Genomic DNA, 22,574 nt, shown 5'->3' with positions numbered 1-22,574 from the left:
AGTGTTGAAACACATCTTTTAGCACTTATAAGGGTGTTAGGACAAATTGCATAACAGCCGTGCATATCAAAATTTTAAGTAAGAGACAGACCTTTTTGAAAAGAAGCTGATTAATAATGAGAGCAGAACACTGTGCAGTGTGATGGATCCTTAATTTCTGAAAATTCATAGTCAAAAGTGAATTCAAAATGCAAGATTTAATTGAATGCAAACTGAATTTAAGAATGGATGAAATATCTCAGCTTGTGATAAAAAGAATAGGAGCCCAATGGTTCTTGGTGGCCTGGAAATCTGTAATGGAGCACAAAATTGAAAGATGCTAGTTTTCATAAAATAGTCAAACTACCAAATCAGCTACATTTGCTGTTAGTAGCAGATGACTGATAGCAACCTCTACAGAATACAGCATTTTGTAATGGAGATTCTCTCTGAAAACCTGTCAAAGGCAATATTTTTTTTTTCTCTTTTACTCCTTATATTTCACATTTTTTCTCTATTATCTTACTGCAATTGGACATGCAGTCATACTGCTGTTCATTTTGTTGCTCTTTCAGCATTCATCTATGTGTAAGGTTCTTAGACTCAAAGCTTTTGCTCAAGCTTTTATCTTCTTTTTAAATTGGCCGTATTACAAGTTTGGGCATGCAAATCTTTCTTTTCTGACAACAATACTTTGCCAATGACAGTAAAATTTTCTGGTTCAGTTCAGGAATCTTTAATCTGAACCCACTTATTCAGTCCATTGGACTAATTGCATTAATAAAACCCCAGACAATTCCCAAGTCCAAACCACAGGTGTAGAGAGCAGAGCTGAGTCCTGAATGAAAAAACAGTTCAATGGGGATTAGTTTTCATTTATTTTTCAATAATCTGTCTTTGTCTCAGTCTGAAAAAACCCCAACCCCAACCTTTATAAACTCCTGAGTAAACTCTCATTGGTTTCTTCTCAGGATGCTTTTATCTTGTTTTGTGGGAAAATAATCTGTGTTTTTGTGTTTGAGTAGAAACTTTTTGGTAAGTGTTCTCCAGCTGGGACTAAAAAAAAAAACAAAAAAAAAAAACCCACACACACACTCTGCTTTCTGCCTCATCACTTTACTCTGACAGTTCTGGAACAACCCAGGCTGTGGGTGATCAAAGCTTGTGACAAAACAACACAACACAACACCTCATGGAGACAGGTGAGACAGATTAGAGACAACTGTTACAGGTCTGTGGAACTGCACAGGCAGCTGCATCTCTCTGGAATTTCCTCTGCATTTAATTTTAACATCACTTTTTCCCAAGCAAGTTTGGAATTGCTTTGGTTTATGTTGATGGCAGCTGAGGTATGCAAAATTTTTATTTTCAAATAGAACTTCTTTACCTGCATTTGGATTTCATTAGAAGCATGACCTGGAGCCATTGCTTGTACATTTTCCTAATTGCATAAATCACTTAAATGAGCTTCTACAATATACATTTCCAAAGAGCACCATGAGAATCTCACAGTTTCTCATGAAGTCAGTTGAGAAAAACACAACAGCTTTTGAGGAATGCTAGGGAAGGAGAAAAGAGATACAAATACAGTAAATAATGATGGGCTTAATGGAGACATAGAAAGAAGTTCCCATCATGTTTTCTTGCAATATCAATGTGGGCAGGGTCATTACTTTATAAATATAATTGAACAAACTGAAAAAATCATGAAAAGGGTTTAATGCTCCCAAGACAAATTGAATCCATACATTTCACTTTGAAAAGTTATACTGAAACAAAGAGCTTAGCAGGATAAAAAGCTTCAATTAGACAGTGATGGCATGTTGGGAAAAAACAACTACAGTTTTTAAAGAGACAGAAACTGTCCTGATTGAAGTGATAACCCAGCCTAGAACACCTGAGACTACAAAGTACCTAAGCATGGTGACAACTTTAATATTAAGAGTAATGTTCTTGTTTGTAATTTTCATTTCCAAATTTGAAGTAAAGTTCAAAAGTTAGTGAAAAATATGTGTGTCCTTTGATATATATCATCAGCTGCCAGCTGCTACCTTGGATCCCTGTTGCACAATCTATTCTGGGGGAACAGATAACAGCTACTCTTCTTCAACAAACAGGACTGCTACTGATACTCAGGGTGGCATCAGTTATGCTGAGGTCTAGGTATGCATTTGGACAGCTAAACACCTTAAAACTGAATGAAATGGATACCCACAAACTGGCTAGCAGCAATTCATCAAAACCCCAGCTCTACTGAAGGCAAGAGAGATTTGAAGGAGAAATATATCTTTTCCAAAGTCAAGGACAACACCTTTAAAGCCTGTTTGTACACCATCAGTCTAATGCATATATTTGCATCTCAAATCTATGTGGTCTCTGTCTTTTTCAACACAGACAATTTCTCTGCAATCAAATTTTTCCCCTCTGGCCTCACTGCAGCAGCTGTCTGCAGAGAGGCTGATATTGTAAGGCAGGGACTGTGTTGTCATTGTGTGTCAGATTTCCTTAGCTTTGCAGTGTGTCCACCCGATGTTTCTAAACTTGTGGAAGTAGAAGTTACCTTGAACAAGGCTGTTCTTTCACTCCCTGCTGTTAAACAACTTGGCTGAGAGCAGCTGCTGACTGGAAGATCCATACTGGCTTGATCCACACACTGCCACTGACCACCGATAAATTCAGTGCAGAAGGAAGGCTGAGTAACATGTGTAGAGCCACAAACACAGAAATGAAAGCACAAGTGGGTTTGTCAGAAGTCTTTGGGGATTGCTAGATGCGAACAGATTTCCCTTCTGTCATGCAAGTTAACATGGAACAATGTGTGGATATTTTCAAACTGTGCTTTCCAGAAATCAGTTTCTAAGTGGGGTAACTAGAACAACTAGTCACTTTGCAGTAAGCTAACATCCACTAGCATAACTTTCAGTTAAGGTCTATAACATATTATTTTGGATGCAAGTTAACATAGAAATGGCAAAGCAGCTGTATATTCTTTAGTAGTCACAGAGCTGTTAGCAGTCAGAGAGTCAGAGACCAGTCTTCCTCACCACTAGTTCTATGACTGAAATGTGTTTATCTTTTGAACAAGTGTCTTCAACTGGAAGACAGCATATAAGTATAAAGGAGCAGAGGCATATCCCCTTAGAGATGAAATGCAATACCCCTTAAGGGAAAAATTAAATGTCATCAAGGGGAGATTTTAATTGCCATAGCTATAAACTATAGATTAAAGATAGGTGTCATTTTCTAATGAATTATTTTGAAATTTAATGTAAGAGACAATTAAAGAAAAACCCACTAGATACATTAATCAATATTTTGTGTCAGGGGTTTCTATATTTTCTTCTTAGTCATATCATAGGATCATTGAATCATAGAATCACAGAATCATTCAATCATAGAAGTGGCCTGAGTTAAAAGGTACCTGAAAGTTCATCTAGTTCCAACATCCTGGCTTCAGGTAGAGACACCTCACACTAGACCAGGTTGCCCAGACCCCCATCCAGTCTGGCTCTGCAACTCCCAGGGAGGTGACATCCACCACTTCTCTGGGCAAATACCACCCAGTAATTTAATCATCCAGTCATCTTGTATCTCGTTCTCTTGGAAAACATCTTTACATACTTCCTCTAGTACTCTGAATTTAGCTCTCAATTTTTATTTTTGTATGGTCACAGAGTAGATATCCATAACACTAGGACTTGAACAGAAATGTTAGTATCCTTCAGGAACTGAAATAGGAAAATAACATCACCTATTCCCAATTTATCACTGTGGAAGAGCTGGAACACATCTTCCAGTGAGGATATCTTTGACATGGGCAGCTTAAGCTTTCTGAGAATTGAAGAAAGAAGCACCTTACATATAGGAAGAGAGCATTTTACTCTTGTTTACCAGTCTAGTTTGTTGAATTAAATACTGTGAAGTTTGCTGCTCTGGAGTAACTTGCAACTTTGCAGTACCTGGGTAATCGGCAGAGAAAAGAAGGGAGACATTAGCCTGAATAAAAAGTCACCTTGTAATTTTTGTCAATAGATCAAAAGACTATAAAATAAAGTAGTCTTGATTTGGTTGAAGATACGATTTTCTGATTTGAAAAACAAAGGCAAAGGCATAGAAAGTTAGCTTTTGTCTTGCCTAACAAGGTATAAGTAATTTGTTTTGTGCAAAGATATTTTTAATTGCAGAAGGTCTGTACAACATATTAGAAAGTGCAATTTTAAAGGTAACCACAATACAAAAAGAAAAGACGCTTACAGAGGTAAGGCTTTATGTGGTTAGGCAGTCCTTTTCTATTTAAATCACCACAATGGGCTAAAATATCCATCAGATAGATCCACCACTCTATCAAGTGTAATGGTTGACATTACAAAAGCCTATCTCCTCCCAGAGATTGTCTTGCTCTCATATGATCAAACCATTGATGTTGCAACAAGGTAGTGAAAAAAGGTAATTCACAGATGAAAAATCCAAAAGGCAGTTTGAGGATAAAGCTGAAAGGGCCTTTGCTGTATCATAACAGACACTGCATCTGAAAGCAATGCTCATCTGCTTGACACAAGGAGACAGTTTGTCCCTTCCTGAAGCATATTTTTCCACAGTGTCAATGAACTGATTTTTAGTATATGGATTATGACCACATTACTCATATTCAATGGTCCAACAGTTGTCAGGTATTAGTCAAAAGAGAATGATTTTTCAGTTGGACTCTCACTGCAGCCAGAAAAGAAATTTGTGGTTACAATCAGACCAAAAGACTCCAAGGGACTGAAAAAGATCCTTGACTTGCACTGGTTTTATTTCAGAGGTGAGCCTTAGTGCCTGGCCCCAGATGGAGATCTGACAGCAGAATTAGAAATTATCTTTTCTGGATAGGAAATCTGGGGGAGTTGGGTAGCTCTTAAGGTAACTATTCCCCAGTGCTCCTGGGGATCCTGAGGTCTTCTGCTGATGCAGTATGCTTGCACTGGCATTTTACCTTCACTGCAGCCCATCTACCACCCTGCATATGGCATAATCAGATTTCAATCTCCAGATTTAAATACAGAAGGACAGACATGGGAAGCTTTGCTCTACTTGCTAGAGCAGCTCCTCATTAACAAGACAATGTTTTCCAACTAATGGAAAACATCATCTGCATCCATTGTCCGTTTTACTTAGGTTTTGTAAGATTACAATCTCCTAAGCAAGTCTGTCCCTCCTTGTTTTTGCAAAGTTCTCTCATTTCAAGAGAAAATATCCTCTAAAATGCACCAGTATGCCATGTTTCATTTTTTCCAGGGAAAATAAGCTTTAAAACCCATGGTGGTGAAAGTTGTTTCTATTGTATTCTGTCAGACTACTGAAATGTCTTCTGATAAAAATGAGTGAGCATATAAAGATATTTTATAATCCCAAACCGTTCCATCACTGAAAATTTAAAAAATTCCAGTGCTTCTCAGCTATTATTCCTGCAGTAGTTCTCAGACTGGCCAGTAAGCACACTCCTCTGTGCATGTTTTTAACCTAAATATTGTTGATTTTAACATGAACTCTTCCTTGAAGTAATGGACTGTTTATAATGCAGCAGTGTTACAGACAGTATATGTTTAAGATACTTTGGGAAAACTGACATTGTCTTCCTTAAAAATTACCACCAGCAGTCTTAACATTGAGAGAAAAACTCTCAGTATTCAAATAAATAATAAATATATAATATATCTGGTATATCTGTAAGTGGCCTGGAAATACTGAGCAACAGAATATTTCATTAGATGAGACTGGGCTCATATTTTTCCCAACATGTAGCAGTTCCTTTAGGGGCTCTCTCACTTGCACAGGCTTTACCTTTAATGCATTTTGAAGCCTGGCTCTCGTTCTCCTCCCAAGTTCTCTGCTTCCCTCAGGCTGTAGAAGGTGCAGCATGCCAGTCTTCACCCAGCTCTTCTACTACTGCTTCTGTGGAAACTTGAAGGCTTTGCCCCTGGCACTATGCTACAGAAAAAGTCAGGCAAGATATTTGATTGCTTCATTCTACCTTCCAGACACTCAGAAAGTTTGTAGAAGGCACTTACTACTTCACACAGGTAATAAATTAGGCACATTTAGGCACAGCGGGGTGGAACATTGGGGCCCATAGAGGGGATCTCACAGGAGAGGGGAACTATTGGTGGAAACGTGCAGCTGGAGCCAGAGGGAGGGCTGATGATCATCATCCTGTGGTTATGATCACAGCAAGCTCAGTGAGGTCTGCTGCAAGCTCCTCACTTGCATGTCTCAAGAGACATCTAAGCCACAGCAAAGCAGGAAGCTACGTGCAGCACTTGTAACATAGAAAGAGGAAATACTTAGCATTTAAAGGCACCGTTAAACAAATTAATGGAAATAATATTCTGAAGTAGAATGTATGCATGTTTTAATGTTTCCATGACAGATAGATCAGTTTGCAGACCAAAGATTGAGGTTTCCAGCTTCAAGTTATATTGGGGCTTGACAATAAACCTACATCCTTTTTCCAGTTTATATGCATGTCAGAAAAAACATGACCTCAGTTATCCAAAAGGATGGCACAGCTGCCTGGCAGCTCATGAGATGAGCTTGAGCTTGAGTACATTTTGGCTGATTTAGTTACAGGTAGAAGTTTTTGTTAGAAAATTTTACAGATGTGATATGGGAAAGTGTGATGAGGAGAAGACAGGAGAAGAAGCAAACAGAATCTACTTTTACTCATTTGCTTCTGCAGGTGACAACTGGCAGGACAGTAAGGTCCCACACTTCATGGCTCTGGGGAGTGTTTAACTAGTGTAAAAAATGGAAGAATTGGGTTCATTGATACAGTATTCTTGACAGAACAGCAGCAATGTTGCATACACCTCAGATACACAAATATTTTTTTTTTACGTATTGTATATTCCCCTGTCCTTTTGCATTTGCACTTGGGTCCTTGTGCGTGCTGAAAAACAGCTGCAAAATCAAGGCCTTACCTTTGCACTGGAGTTAAAAACAATTTGTCTCTACTCTTGTGGATCTACAACATACTGCAAAGGGGCTATGTTTTGAAATTCAACAGAAAAGTACTGATTGTATTTACTTCCTGAGTATAGGATCTCTTTTTGATGTTTCATAGGACAGAAGATTTTAATGGTGAGAATATTCATTCACTGAAACAATCTTGCCCAGGGATGTGGTGGAGTCTCCATCACTGGAGGTTTTCAAGATGTGGCTGGACAGAGTGACAGGTAATCTCATCCAGGCTGTATTTCCGATAAAATGTTGGACCAGGCAATATTTTGAGATCCCTTCCAGTCTGGGCTGTCCTATGAGTAAATTTCACTTTGGTTTTTTTGGGGTTTTTTTTTTGTTTGTTTGTTTGGGTTTTTTTTTTTTTTTTTTTTTTTTTTTTTTTTTTTTTTTTTTTTTTTTTTTTTTCCAGCTGCAGAGGCCTGTGGTGTGCTTAGGCCCCCGAGAAACTGTGTCTGGGGTAACTGCTACTTTTAAAAAGGACACTTTGTTTCAATTTTCAATTTAGTTTTTGTTTACTTGATTCTTTGCCCTGTTCTAAGCATTCTATGCTACACGCTGAAGAGAAAACAAATAATGAGTCCTTTCCTATAATATTAGAAGGGATTTGTTTTAGGTCCTAGGCCATTTTGTAATGCGTGCTTGAGCTGAAGATCAGTACAGCTGACTTCCTTTTCTAGCTTAGATTTTGAGAACCACTGACCATTCCCACTTCATCTTCACATACAGCCTCAGTCCTCCTTGCAGCATGCCTGGGAGGCTTTGTGGATGCAGCCTTTGTAAGGCCATGTCTGCAAAACATCATCTGCACATCATTTCCCCCTCAGAGCAGGAAATTCAATACTGAAAAAAATTAGACGTTTTTTGAACCCTTGCCATCTGCAAATTGGGAAAAGCAATGCAGGCCTCTGCAAAGCTTGAGGGAAGCTATTGTGTGGGAAGAGATCTCACACTGCTAAATCTGAAAGACAAAGAAACAGAAATCAGTGTCTCTCCAGTACAGATCCTGGTACTTGTGTCTGTCACCTCTTTGGCTGGTGACCTGGTGGCATCTTTTGCAAATGGTACATAAACCCAGTTGAAGAAGCCCTACAAAACAGCTCCTGGGGTGCCTGTTTCCTCACTGGGAAACATTGAGGAAAGTGTGACACCATTAAGAAAAGTGTGTCAAGGCTTTACTCCCGGGTTCTTTAGCAGTTCAGCAATGTCTGTTAGCAACTATTGTATTCTCAGAGGCTCCTTCAAGCACCAGCCCATCTAAAGCTCATTTATTCTGTTCATTAAATTCTGAGAAAGCTTCTGTAATGATTGAAGTCCTGTCACAAAAGCAGGAGTGGCAGCAGAGACGTTTGCTGACCTCACATCCCTAATGGGTTTTCAGTCCATTATGGAAGTTAAGTCTTCTTACTGGGTCCTTGCATGAGTAACCTTGTTTTGTTGTTTTGTTTGCTGTTGAGTACAATTTACTATGCCTTTTAGTAAGCTGATTCAGCTCTTACTATGCTGTATCTGACCAAAATAAATGCTACATTTTGGACATAAAAAACTAAATATATTTTAAAAGCCCTTGAGATCCTAATGTGTTGTTAAAAATTAGTCAAATAACAAAAACTGCAGCAGCCATCTTTTCTGGAACGGGTTCTGTTCTCACTGATTCTACCATCACTCTTGATAGATCTATTTAATCCAAAATATTGTTTTGGCTGAAGTTATTTTACTTCAGGTCCCATGTTTCAATCAAATTTCACATGTGCGTTAAACAAAGAGATCTCCTGCCTCCTCTCATGTGTGCCTGTTTACTCAGATCTTTTATGGCGTATTTAATACAAAGGCTGGCCCTTAAATGACAGGGACATTTTCATCAAGACACGAAGTAAAGTTTTATGTTATTGAAGAAGACACCGGCAACGTTGAGATTTCTCACATTAGTTACCTTTTCACCAGACAAAAAAAAATAACAATGGAATTCATCTCTCAAAGATTGATCACTCAGACAGCATCAACATTTTTGCATTGGTATTTCAAGGATCCCTTGGAAACAAATCTTGCAACACCTTTGCAGCTCCTTTGGCTGGTGGAGACAGAAAGCTGTAGAGCCAGGGAGGCACTCCTGCTGCTACAGGCCACAGCTGATAAGAGGCAGTGTCTCCAGGACTGCACCTGCTTGGCATGTCCAGGAGCCTTTTAGGAGTCCCACAGTCACTGTCCCATATTTAACCAATGCTGTTATCCTTACTGGAGCACTTTTCATGTTCAGAAAATCTTCCCTTCTCTTTTCAGAAGGCCTCCAGCTGTTGTTTGCAGCTAGTTTTAGCACTATAACAAAGCACAGCTCTGTTTCAGTGTGCATCTGGAAGGATGCAGCTCACATCCAAAGTGTGCATTTGCCTCTGTCTCTCGTAGTCACACACACACACACACACACACACACACACACAAAGACAAATACATACATGTGTACGCAGGTGCATACACTTCTAGATATCCCCCTCCGCATACCCATCCCTCTTCCCCTACCGTGGAATGGACCTGAACCATCTTTTGTGAATCTCTGCATCCTTTCAGCAGCTTCTCTTTCCCATAACACAATTCAAAGCTGTGTTGGCATCAGCATGGAAAAGGTCTCAAGCTTCTGCAAACAAATGTCACCATTCAGAAAGCTCTGGCTGCATCCCTTTCTCCACTGTCACTGCTTCATTTCCTGCTATCCCTGCCTGCATGCTGCCAAAGCCTGGTATTTAACATGCTAGATATTGGCCTAAAAAGGTTCTAGAGTTTGTTTTGACATTTTGCTGTTATCATTCTTAAGCAGTAAGGTATTATACCCCGAACAAAGAGTTAGATTTAATAGAGTGTGCAGCACATGCATTCCTACACAAGAGTGACTGGATTTTGTTATGATAACACTCCAAACTAAAATTGACAAATGCTCAGCTTCAGAACTGCTCAAGTCAGCTATGCTTGCTGTTAATGCATTAGAGGTTTCCCAGAACACACAATGGGAGAAGCTTCCAGGAAAGAGATAAGTGTAGGAAAGATTAAAGTCAGTTTCTATGGGCTGAGGGAGCCGATTGACCAACAGTCAGCAGTTGGATTTTACACATGCATGCAAATTCCCTTTACTTTTTAAGAGTTACAAGATATAGAGGCAATTGGAGCTGAAATATTGGCATGACATCTGGTTACAGCACATGGCCTTCTTTTCTTTGCTTATGGCTTTGCAATTCTTTTACTGAGGAGCTGAATTACCCCTTGCTGGTTTCTGAACACAGGCTTTCTTTTGGCAAGGCAAAGATCAAGACCTGAAACCATTTCATCAGGAACACGCTCATTCCCACTACCAGGTAAAAAAGGGTCAGTATTTGTGCTATTGATGCACAATTCTTGTTTGCATATACATGCAAATGCTTCCAGATCCTACCACAAATCTCAAGGCACAGGAATCAATGTAAGTTACACTGTCTCTGACTGCGTGGCAGCACAGAGGAAACTCAGACACTTAGCATGTTACACAGGGATGAAATTAAGAACTAGGTATTCTATTAAGAGAATAAAAATGTCCCTGTCAGAAATGCCTTTATGGAAGTGAGCCTTCTTGTGTTGCAAAAAGATACTTGAGATTTTCAAAAACAATGTGGCATGCATGATTTTGCTGTGAGGAAGAAATAAAAGAGCAATTCAAGTGAAATATTATGTATTTTCTACTTTCAAAATTTATACTCCAGTCTTAGACAAAAGCTATAGGACAAGTGAGTTTGAGAGTACATGTTGTCAGCATAAGGTAAACACATAATGTAAGGTTTCCAGAATTATTCCAAAGCAAAAATTACTAACCCAGAAAATTCAGATAATGGCTTTTACATGTAGTGATACTCCATGGTTTTTATCATATGGTTAAGATTAACCCATGTTGGTCTCCCAAACCCTTAATTAGATTAAACAATTTTAAAGGCAGATTCCTTCCAGCCCTTGAAATAGTGCTTAAGGCATAATGAAAGCTGTTTCAATAACACAAATATACCTGTTTATAATTTAATGGGAAAAAACTTCCAGGAATTATACCTAAATTTGAGTTTCTCAGGTTTACTAAATTTTGTCCATTTGGCAGTTGTAATCTATAGTGCCTCAGGACAGGATTCAAAGTTATTATTTGTTCTTTCAGTATCTGTCCCTGTGAGGCTCTAGAATTGTCCGGACTAACTTGCACACCTTACGATACACAATTTCTGTGAGTTAGTGCTTTAGGGAAGGCTTATGTGTATGGTTATTGAATACAGAGAGCATTCAGAAAAAAAAGAAATGTTGTATTTTCTTTTAAAAATATTTTTAATCGATTTTCTTCATATGTTAAAAAGGTCTAAACAACCTTTAATGCAACCAGCTTAATCAGAAACCTTTCAGGGAAGAAGTTCTTTTCACAGGTAATAAAGGAGCTGGTTTGGTCGAGATCTGAAATTAAATATGATGTAAAAAGAGAACTGAACACAGCTCAAAAAGTTCTGGACTTAATCTCTAGATTTAGTAACTTTAAATTCATGGATTTATGGATTTTTTTTGTGACTTAAAGGAAAAACAAATCCACAAGAGTGAATGTTCCGGTGGTCATTCTTTAATATGACCCATTCTTAAGTAAAATAAAAGGGTAGCAATGTGCACCCAGCAAATGCATAACATAGAAGAAGAAAGAAAACAATTGTTGACATTTATAAAATAGCATGTTCTTCCTCTCGTAGGGCACAAAGACTGTGTCATGATTGCAGAATATTTTAAGCCCCTCCTTCATAGTTTTATAATTCTGTTTCTACAGACGATTCTGAAAGCTCACATGAGATTTGTGTTGTAAATATCAAGTCACTTGAGCTCATGCTGCTGAAGATACATTGGCATTAGATGCTCCAGACACTGGCACTGTGAAAATATTAAGAATGCTAGATTTGGAAGGCAGGAAAAAACACCATCTACTTTCTCTAAAGTCCAGTCCAGTTGGGGCATAACTTTAAATTTCAAATCAGTTCAGGAATGCTTTAAACTGCTTTATTGCCCAATATTTTACATGAGAGTAAGGGACATGTCCTTCTACACCTCATAAATTTGACATACTGTAGTTTGAAATCTCATTAGCCTTCACATGCAGCTTACAAACATTAAAGATCTTATGGACATATTTTGATACTGTTACTCTCAACCAGTGCTATTTTTGCAAGCATGTGTTTTGTATTTGTCCTTTCCATGAACTCTCAATTTTGTTCAGTAACAATATTAAACTATTTTACTATAAATCTAGGGTTTTAACTACTTTGGGATTCTTGAGATGACTGGTGCATGCTCAGAGAACTCATACACATAATTTTGTCCTCTGGAAGTACATTAAATACCCATAAATTATGGGCAAGCGTCTTGTGGAAAAATGCCTGCTATTCTTCAGTGAAATCTTAACCTTTTTATTAGTTGGTAGCATATGGCATTTTAAAAGCCAAGTAAAGTTAAAGCTGCAGCTTAACTTGTAAATGCAAACTAAACATCTTATCATTAGTCTGACGGATGTGTGTACACTGCCTGAAAGAAGATTCTGTAATTACCTACTAGCACTGCTTCTTTAATACAAACTATCAGCCCATCTGGTAAGTTTGATGTTGTATTCTCTCTGTTCTACAAAAGTAAAATCCAGTTCATCCAGGTTTAAATGGGGCCAAAAGGAAGAAAGTTATTTTTGCACATACAGGATCAACCTTAGAGATTCATATCTGTGATCACTGCTTTGTGTTTCACCCGTACACATATCATGTATTGCTTATTATTATACATTTTTAAGTGAAACATAAGTTTTATCTTCACACTGTTGCTGTCTTGAGCATTTAAGAGCCATGTAAATCAGAGAGAATCTCTGCTGTGATTTGGCTAACATGGATACTGGATTGAGTTAATATGGAATGGCATGAATGAGAAACATCCAGAGGTTTTATAACAATATACTCCATGTTAGAAAATGCAAACCATTGATGACAAAAAATATCCATACTATCTATCTGTCTCAAGGAAAAATCCATTTGAACTTTGCCCAGAGACAAACCTTAAGGAATATAAATTTGTATACGTTCACTGCAACAATCTTTGAATTTAGCAGTTGTACATGGAAAGGTGCTGTCCTCCTCCATGCCTGAAGCCTTTGATTTAAGCAGTTATGACTCGGAAGTGCTGATCTCCTCCTACAAATGCCTGAGTCTCTTGTGCACTCCAGTGTGCTGAGCAGCTCCCTCCAGGATTTTGAGGTTCTGAAGGACTTCTCCATTGATGGCTGTGCTCAGGTCTTGAAGCACAGTGTCTGTTCAAATTGTGCCAAAAATCAGACTTGTTGTTTATAAAATGATGAATGCTATTTGATGAGACAGTACCAAATTTTTTCTGTCAGCTTTTACAGTAGAAAATTTGAGACAGATGTATTTTCTCTTTTCTGCGAGACAGAGGGAGTTTCTCCATAGATAAACCTTCTTCCAACTACTTCTGTTTCCTAAGCATATATTTGTCTAATTCTCTGATCTTTCTCCAATGTTTCCAAAAAATAAGACCTTTTTCAGCACTGTAGTCAAGGACTTTGCAGATATGTACTGGGGGAGGCAATATTAATTTCCTGAAAAAGTAGTTGTTTTTCAGAACATTCTCTGTTCTGAAATTTTAATACAAAACCCTTCTCCTAACACCAACTTTTTTTCCATGGGAAGAATCATATATCATGAAAAATGCAGAGCAAAGTCCAATCTGCATACCCCCTGGGGCTAAGACTTTACCATATGCTCTTTCCTTATGCTCCTGATCCCTCTGGTTCTCAGGGAGAAAATGCATTTGAAAGACATCTGCAAGCATGTAGTGAACACATTTGTGAAAATAGAGGAGGAGCTTCCACAGTAAAGCAATTCCTATGGGAAAGACAGATTTCTGCCTTTTTTAGATAACAAGCTAGCTTGTAACCGAGCAGCCACTGGTGACACCACTGCCTTTCAGGTAAAAGGTTATCCTATAATGACCATTTTGTTTCATTTGTTGACATTATTACTCCAAGATTTTTGTAAAGATGTACAGCAAAACCTCTTCTCCATGGATTAATTATCTTGGCCTCAGAGCCAGACAGAGCAGATGTCATTCACATGAATCATTGCACAGATTAAGATTTGGATTATTTCCCTTCTTTTCAGATTAAATTCCTCACTTAGACATTATCCCTCGCTACACTGACATTTCTTTCCACCATTCCTGAACATGTCACTGTTGGCAAGCCATGCTGTGCAAGAAGATGCCAGCCAGATTTGGGTAATGGTTTCTGAAGGCAGTATCTCTTGGCAATTTTGGACTTTCTGTGATGAGATAGTCTGTGGAAATAATTAAGACTGACCAAGCAAGTGCTCTGCACTCATGTTATCCCCTGCAATTAACCTTTTGCCCTGACACCTCAGAAGAAAAGGGGATAGAACCATCTGAGGTTTGCTGTTTAGGGAATCATACTTTTCTCTGTTCATCTCTGCTTTTAACAAGATGCTCTCTGCTCTCCTTTTTACCTTTGCCGCACAAGACTGGCTTTGCTGTGTGCAAGCACATATGGTGGCTCATTAACTAACCATCCTACAGTTCCCTAAATCTTCCGGTTTACCCTTGATATTCTCATTTTCCTGAATTCCTTCTCTGCTATGCCATGAATACAACCTTGACACAAACGTTGCCAAGAAAATCCAGTTGTCTCTCTGCAGGCCTTTTATTTTTGTTCATCAGCATGTCCCATATAACTTGGTTACAAAATATTTTGATCTGTGTTTACTGACAAAGCTAGATTGAATATCATCCAGGCTAAATACTTACTAGAAAAAATAAAATCTGTATTCTATTTTCTTCCTCAGATCTGATTCTTTCTCACTACTTTCAATTCAGTGGATACAGAGTTGGCTGGATGGGAAGACACAAAATAAGGTATACAAAATGTAAAATATCATAAACAGCATGAAACACTGTCCATTGGAGTGTGCATCCATCTTGTTATTTTTTCAAACAAATACATTAAGTATATGCAACCAATTTGTGTTTATTTTCTAGGGAAAATAATCCTGATTGTTACAGCCACTGGTTTTGTGGGGGTGAAGATGAAGGCAGAGCTTTTGTAGTTTATATTCTAAGTGAAGTCCAAAGGTAAGTGTGTACCTTCTACTTAGCTAAGTATGCTTGAGCTGGTGGCTGGGTGGGTCTTCTCTATAAACTAGGCTGACTTTGCACAAAGCTGTGTACTTTTGTGTATGCAGAGGGAAGGCCCTCTGCATACACAACTTGGTGGTAATTTCACTGCAGGGGATATTATCAAAGAGCCAGAACATTAGCTCTGCTTACATTTGAGAATTGCGCTTTATATATCTGTATATATAGCATTCTTGACCCTCAGTCTTGGCTCCAAGCTTTCCAAAGTGTCCAAAAGATATACATAACAGATGTTTCTTTGTTTCACACCAGCCACTGTAGACACAGCTGATACTCTTCAGTGGACATGTTTATTGAAACTTTCAGGCAAAATACCTCAATCACCTGGTAAGCATTTTAATTTGAAATCTGCCTTTCTTCTGCACACTATGAAGTTTGCTCATTGCCTCACTCATTCCCACTGGGTCTTTTGTTTGTTTTTCCAGCCCTGCCAACCATGAACTGTGTTTTCCTGGAGTTTTCATTTTTCTCTGGATTGTGAAGCCCAGATATTTAAACCACTTTTTTCCCTTTCACCAAGAGAAATAGAAAAAGGGGGAAATGGTGTCCACTTCTGAACAGATCTTTACCACATATCTTAAGTGTTTGAAACTGATGATTTCCAATACAAGATCAAAAAGCCTTTGGCGTGATGAAAAAGAAGACTTTAGCCACAGCTTTCTGTACTTTTTCTTCTTCTTTCCTAGACCTATTTTATTGAAGCTGAAACCACAGTGGCTTAAAAGCAGTGTCTACTAATCTAACCACTTTGTCTGGCAGACAAAGAGTTTACAGCTCTTTATTTGTAGAGTTTATATTTGGAGTTTATAAACATATATATGTTTAGAGAACCCTATTTGCACCTTAAATATCAGAATTACTTTTCACTAAAGTAGCAGAGTACACAGCCAAAAGACAGGCACAGGCAAGCTGAGTGAAAGGCAGACATGCAGTGTGTTGCCATGAGTGCTTCCTCACTGCACCTACCCAGCTGGGGCATAGAATGCACAATGAGCCTTCTCAAATGTGAAATGATAAAGATGTTAATTCCCCTAATTTCTCTGAAGAAATTTTGGAGAAATCACCTCCTTTCAGAGCTAGAAATGGCCATGTCACTTTCTGAAACAATTAGACTTGCTGCTGAGTGTGTAAAATATTGATAGAACTCCTTTAGCTATTTTTCTCCTTACTGAGTTAATTATAATTTTAATTCCACGTCAGGTGTCACAAAAATAAGGCATCAGTAAAGTCACTAGGGAAATAATGAATACACGGGCTTAATTCAGGCAAATTTCCTTCTCCCTAAAGTATGAAAGTACAAAACTTTAAGAAGCCACAAACTAAACCAGATGCAATTGAAGATAAGATTGAAAAACAAAAACATCTTTCCTTTTCTCTTTTAGATATCCTGTCCCTATTTCATTAAAATATGCATCTGTATCTTACAAGACTTCAATTAAAGATAATATTTTTTACATATATTTTTTGTAATTCTGTCAGTAAGAGTGGGTTTCAGGTATCACCCTTTTTCCTAGGTGAAATGGCTTTTCCAGCAGTTAAGAACCAGTTTCTACACAAGAGAAGCATTTTTTGCCTCCCACCATCTGTTGAAAATGTTTATTAAAAGCTTGTACTAGAGAACCTGGGTTTGATTTCCCTTTAGCAGGGCCTTAATGAATGTTTAGAGAGTTCTTTTGCCCTCAGGCTTTGTCAAGTGTACACGTATTAACACAAATAAGCGCATCTTGGCACTCTGCTGCAGTCCTGTACACAAACTAAAATATCCTCTGCTAAGTTTTAAAGCTTCACTGATGTGTTGGGACCAAAATGTAGCAGAATTTGTCATCATTCTGAGGGTGGACCTTGAAAATTGGAATTCAAGAGAGGAAGGAAAATGTTAAGGGTGGTGTTGATGCTGTTGCAGTTTTCTGGAAAAGGAATTTGTTGGTGCCATTCATTCAGATGTAAAATAAACTTTCTATGTTATTCTTTGAAATTAATAGCAATATTTAAAAATAAATTCTTAAAATGGAGCAGAGGTCTTTGTTCAGGCATTCTCTCCTTGCTTTGAGTGTGCAGAGCTCATGTGATCCAGCTGTTCTTTCAAAGCAGCTCACAGGAAAGGCACCCTGCCCAGAGGCTGTAGCTCTGGCCATTTCCATCTACACCTGAGACATTTTGACTATCTACACCTGAGACATGTTGTTCATTATAAAGAACAAATGTCCAACTATCCTCACTCAAGTGAGTAGTCCCAAGACTCTGCCTCAGTTTCACCTTGTGAAGAATGATTGATTGTCAAGGCCAGATCAGAGCTTGCAGCCAAAGTACTGATATCTCGGAAAAATCCCTCAGTTATACATCCAATGCACCATTGAGGAGGTGTGAGAACAAACTGGTTCCCAACTAATTCTTAAAGTCTTCCCAAGGATAGGGAGGGTGATTGGTGAGAACAAGAATAGATGAAGATGTAATTTGCCTTTCTCATTTTAGTTACTTTAGAGTTCAAGAAATGCATTGCTCTTGATAAGAATTTACTTTGAGGAGGGATTTTTCTCTGCATATACATACTTTTCTTTCCATGCAGGCTGAGCTCTACATGTTTTCTGTCTTAGTGATTCTACAGCTAATAATAGGACTCGTTGGGAAGAAAGATTGTTGAAGATTTCAGCCTACTGTTTGATAGTCAGGCACATTCCTGAAAGGAAGGCACTTTGCTGGCAGTTAAGGATTTAGCTGATGGTATTTCTGCCTTAGATTAAAACTCTCTAAAACTCTACTTATACCCCTCAAATACAGAGAGGAAACATATTCAGAGAAAGAGCAGAAAAAAGAAAGAAGCAAGTCCTGTTTTCATTACTTTTTTTCATAATGCCACTCCTTTACAGATCACAAATTCTGTCAAACACTATGCCTCACAAAAATAGGAATACATTAGTAATTCACTGAATTTTTCAAGGGAGAATTACATACATCCAAATTTTTCTCTATGTGAAAAATTTTTGGTGAGCTGTCTGTAGCAGGTCCTGATCCCAAATAGGAGGATGTGTTAGGTTAGAGCTGAGCTGCGTGCCTAGACAGGAGACAGAATGGAATAAAATAATGGTATGAAACCACTCTTCATTCTTCTCACTCCCATCTGTCTTGGATATGAGGACAAATGGCTTAGCTCTGCAATCTTGATCTGTCTGAACAACCACCATTTAAAAGAAATACTGAACATTGAATAGCTCTCAGTTAATGTTTACATTGCAGAGTTTATTATCATTATGCTTAATGCACTTCAAATATGTGTTGCAATTATTTTAATATACCTGTCACCCATCTCAAAAGGTCTAAGGATAAGACCCAAAGGTTGCCCATACACAGAGTTGTCCTGAATTTGCACTAAGGAGAAATGTGTGTCTTGTCATCTCCATCCAAGTGCTTTTAAATGTGGTGTTCTTCTGGGTGGATGGTTTTTCACTGAGCTTCAAGCAGTGTTCATGTTCCCTTATCCATAGGAGTTACACTGGTGCCAGCAGTATCCAGTTTCTATGAAAATACATTTTCTACACCCAGTGAACTGTATTTGCATTCCTGTGAACACAAAAAATTGCCTCTGCAATTGCCTCTCAAGAAATACAGCTCTCTAGTCAAAACAGATGTGGTCCCTTGCCAGGTTTCACAGCATCTGTTTAGAAAAGAGGCTCTGACTGTGTGACTCCGCCTGAGAAACGAAACGTGGGTCACTTTGTAAGAAATGGAGCTGCAAATAGCTCGTGTTGCATGCAAGGTACTTCTCTCTGTGTGCGCCTAGGAAAAGAAAGGCAGAATCCCACAAGCTACACCAAGGAGCAGTTTATTCAAAAGGCAACTAGAAAGCCTATAAATTCATGGCAGACAAAACATTGCAAATATCCTGCATATTTATTTTAAGAGAAACCATAAAAAAAATAAAAGAGGTCAGTATCACTAAAATATATGTTGAAAAGGAGACCAAGGCATCAGATAAATTGCAGTTTTAGCCTGTATTGGAGAGATTTTCCTCAAGGCTCAGTAATTGCTACAGTCTGCTCTGTTAGAAGGATGGCAAAGAAACAGGTAGGTTAAATGGGAGAAACCATCTCCATTCCCCACAAAGAAATTACACTCTTGCATAAAACCAGGGCACTCTTTCTGGCAGGTTTATGTATATTCATGTAGAAAGAAAAAAACTAAACATAACTACTTGCTGTGCTACCATGTATATAATTACAGTTGTGAAAATATGTGAAATGAGACAAAACATTTGCTGGCCTGTTCTCTTTAGAGGGACACAGAAAACTGCATAATAATAACCCTGCCTATCTAGAAAAGGGCAACTTCTGCTCTGACACACAAACATAGCTTTAAAGATATTTTGGCTGTCCTGCCAAATGAAAAGACACTTCGATTTTTTTATGCTCTCTATCCCAGGTTAACACACAGCCTGAGGAGTATGCAAGGACATGCTTGATTTTTTCTGAAATACATTATTATTCTTTGCTTTTTTAACTCTTTATCTTCTAGTTCAGTATTTTTCAGTATCCTTCCAACATACGAATGACAGCAACATTCCCAGTGAAAAGACAGACAAACTTCTTCAACACTGATTGTTATAAAGCATTTACAGATTTGCTTTCTCTTGTCACATTTCACTGACCCTTTAAAAGCAGACTTCAGTTTTACAGTCCACAGGTTGAGAACTACTGCTCCAGAAATGTTCAGGTTTGATATGTTGCTGACGTGTTTATCTGTCAATTGTGTTTTTAAGCAGTTGCTGTTCAGAATTAGATCAATATGTGCCAGCAGCTCATGATCTGGAGAAAAGGGGACAGTTTGGATCACCCCTCAGCATGTCATGTCTGTGGGAGTTCTGATCCAGTCACTGTCTGTTTCTCACATCACACAAGCACACAGACATAAGCAGAGAGGACATAGTATTTTAATCATGAGCAAATATCTGTGCCTATTTACAGATTTACAAGCTGAATAAGCCATCAATGTTAAGTGGGTTTTTGCAGAACAAGGAAGAAAGAGAGTTTTTGGGGGACAGCAGGACTAAAGCCGCTCTTCTTTAATGAGAACTCCCAGCCTCATCTGCAGTGACCTTCATGGCAGGCCTCCCACGGACTTCAGTCAGGTCAGGGTTTTGCTTTGAAAACTGTGTGCTGGAACATATCTCTTTGCTCAAAGAGTGTTTACAACTTAGAGGAAATGGAACTTGCCCATTTAATGTAGAAGGCTTTAAAATTCCCAAGCATTTAATTTTCCAATGTTAATTTCCCCACCATAATGCACATCATTGTGGCCTCAGTACCAGGGGTTCAACCACGTGTCACCATGACCCTGATTTGCAGAGAGTAACAGGGCTCTGAAATTACACAAAGTTATACTTATTACAGCATTATAAAGCTTTTGGTTTAGACGTGCACTTTTTTCCCCTGGATTAGGGGAAAATGTAGTTCAAGGTTGCCCAATGTTAAAACAAACAGAGCAGCAAGCCCATCTCTGCTGTTTTTCAAGATGTGGTTACTTTCTGTGCCCTCAAAGGACTCCCTATCCATATCCTTCCAAGACCAGCATTAACCACATGCTTATGTCTAATGCTTAGGGGATAAGTGGTTTGACTACTATAAGTATTTTGCTTAATCTTCTAAGTCAAGGAGCTCAACCTGGTGTTAAAGATAAAAAGATTTCATCTTTGTAGGTTTGTTAAAAAGGTGCCAGATGTTACACGTTATCTCCATCTTCTCATTAGAAAAGCAACCAACAGATATACTACAAACTTGTAATCTTGATGCCAAAACAGGTTTGTTATAGCCTAGATTGTTTTCAGCAATCAAAAAAGTGTGTAAACTCCCATTCAAGCTCAAACAAAATTAAAACATCTTTAAAACATGAATCTGTTATCCTCCACCAGAGCATAAAGACAAAGGGATTTGTATTGTTAGCAAAGCAATTATATTTTTGATGAAGGGATTTTAAGCCAAAAGTGATAATTTCTCCTGTTTTTGAAGAACCCTTTCAAAAGGAAATCAAATTTTCATTTTCATTGCTCTCCACTAGACTTTTTAATGACATGAATACCATTATCCCATTTCCTACTGAGTTTTCCCAAGACTGAAACCAGGAATTACTTGCTCCTGTAGAGCAAATAGCTATGCTAAGTAACACAGTACTATTGTTAGTATAATGTTCCAGATGCTCAAGTTAATCAAAAGAGAAGGAAGGTGGCTTTTAGAGCAAGATTTACTTGTTGTTTTATCTAAACCTGTGCAATCCATTAGCACTAAGCAGAACCTCAGCAATCACAATGCTGTAAATTTTCACCCTGTAGTTCTAAAGTTAGGGATTTAAAGGCAAGAAAAGATCAGTTGAATAGAACAATTCTTTCACTATTTTTTATAGATGCATTACTGTTACTAACCATGATTGCAAAGATTAAAAACTCCTTAACAACACTCTACTGAAAAAAGGTACTTCTAGACTGAGCTTGTCTAGCTTCAAATTTGATCTTTAAGCTGGATTTTGCAGTACTGATGCCTTCTAAAGGTTCTATGAAAGCTTAAGGTCTTTCCCTTAAACCTGGGATTTCCACTCACCACACATTTGCCACATCCCTGTGTTCCTGTCTCACCACAATAAGGTCTTTTACTTTCTTAGAACAGAAAAACTTACAAAATTACTGGTTACTTAATCACTTTAACATGTTTTCTAAGTATAGGTTTTGTATGCGTTAGGCTACCTTTGCTTTCCTGCACTCAAAGACAGTTCCAGGCATGAAAACACTATTTCCTGGAGTGCCATCCTATGATCTCCCAGAGCTCTAAATATTTCTGATTTACTCCTCTCAGTAATTTTGTCTTATGAAGCTGTTGCAGTGATACAACATCAAAGAATTTGAGTAACAATTTTGGCATCTTCATGGGCAGCAGTGATTTGAATTTCCTGAAATATCCAAGACAACAATCCACCAAACAAAATCCTCTAGCCATTGAGCTGACATCTGACAATCTGCTCGCTTTTAAAACTATAGTTTAAGAGGATGAGCAAATGCACTGTTCATTTTTCTGGAGCTAAGAAATGTGATTTCATAATATTCTAGTCAGAAGTCCATGTAATCTGGGGCTACTTCATGTAGAGGTGACCAGGCATTTCTGATTTACAAGGCCTTCTTTTGAAAAGGAGTCTGTCCTCCTCAGCTGAATGAAAATCAAATACCCTGTGTGCCACAAAGGACAAATCAAGCTGTGACTACCCTGTCCTGACAAGTCATGGAAATTGCTCAACAGTAAATACTCTCTTTCTCCATCTTTCATGCCTTTTTTCACATGTGCAGCAGTATGGCTTCTTCCAGCTGTGATTCCTCCTCTGTTTCCACT

At 38.2% G+C, this 22,574-nt stretch overlaps 2 long non-coding RNA genes across 3 annotated transcripts; one reads left to right on the top strand and one right to left on the bottom strand.

Annotated features, from left to right (window-relative positions):
* Positions 1-3,645: 3,645 nt before the first annotated feature.
* Positions 3,646-8,015, bottom strand: LOC135290654 (uncharacterized). 2 transcript variants are annotated; one of them, XR_010353422.1, is made up of 3 exons: positions 7,679-8,015; positions 5,803-5,949; positions 3,646-3,938 (listed from the first exon to the last, which is right to left on the bottom strand). It is a non-coding gene; the product is annotated as an uncharacterized LOC135290654 (long non-coding RNA). The 2 variants fall into 2 exon arrangements; XR_010353421.1 differs by lacking the exon at positions 7,679-8,015 and adding an exon at positions 6,939-7,313.
* On the top strand, positions 7,142-17,035 carry LOC135290653 (uncharacterized). The gene is made up of 5 exons (XR_010353420.1): positions 7,142-7,193; positions 14,862-14,931; positions 15,055-15,147; positions 15,463-15,537; positions 15,636-17,035. It is a non-coding gene; the product is annotated as an uncharacterized LOC135290653 (long non-coding RNA).
* Positions 17,036-22,574: the final 5,539 nt, after the last annotated feature.

The sequence above is a fragment of the Passer domesticus genome, chromosome Z (genome assembly GCF_036417665.1).
Source record: "Passer domesticus isolate bPasDom1 chromosome Z, bPasDom1.hap1, whole genome shotgun sequence".
Lineage (NCBI taxonomy): Eukaryota > Metazoa > Chordata > Aves > Passeriformes > Passeridae > Passer > Passer domesticus.
This window is presented reverse-complemented; position numbering and strand designations above follow the sequence as displayed.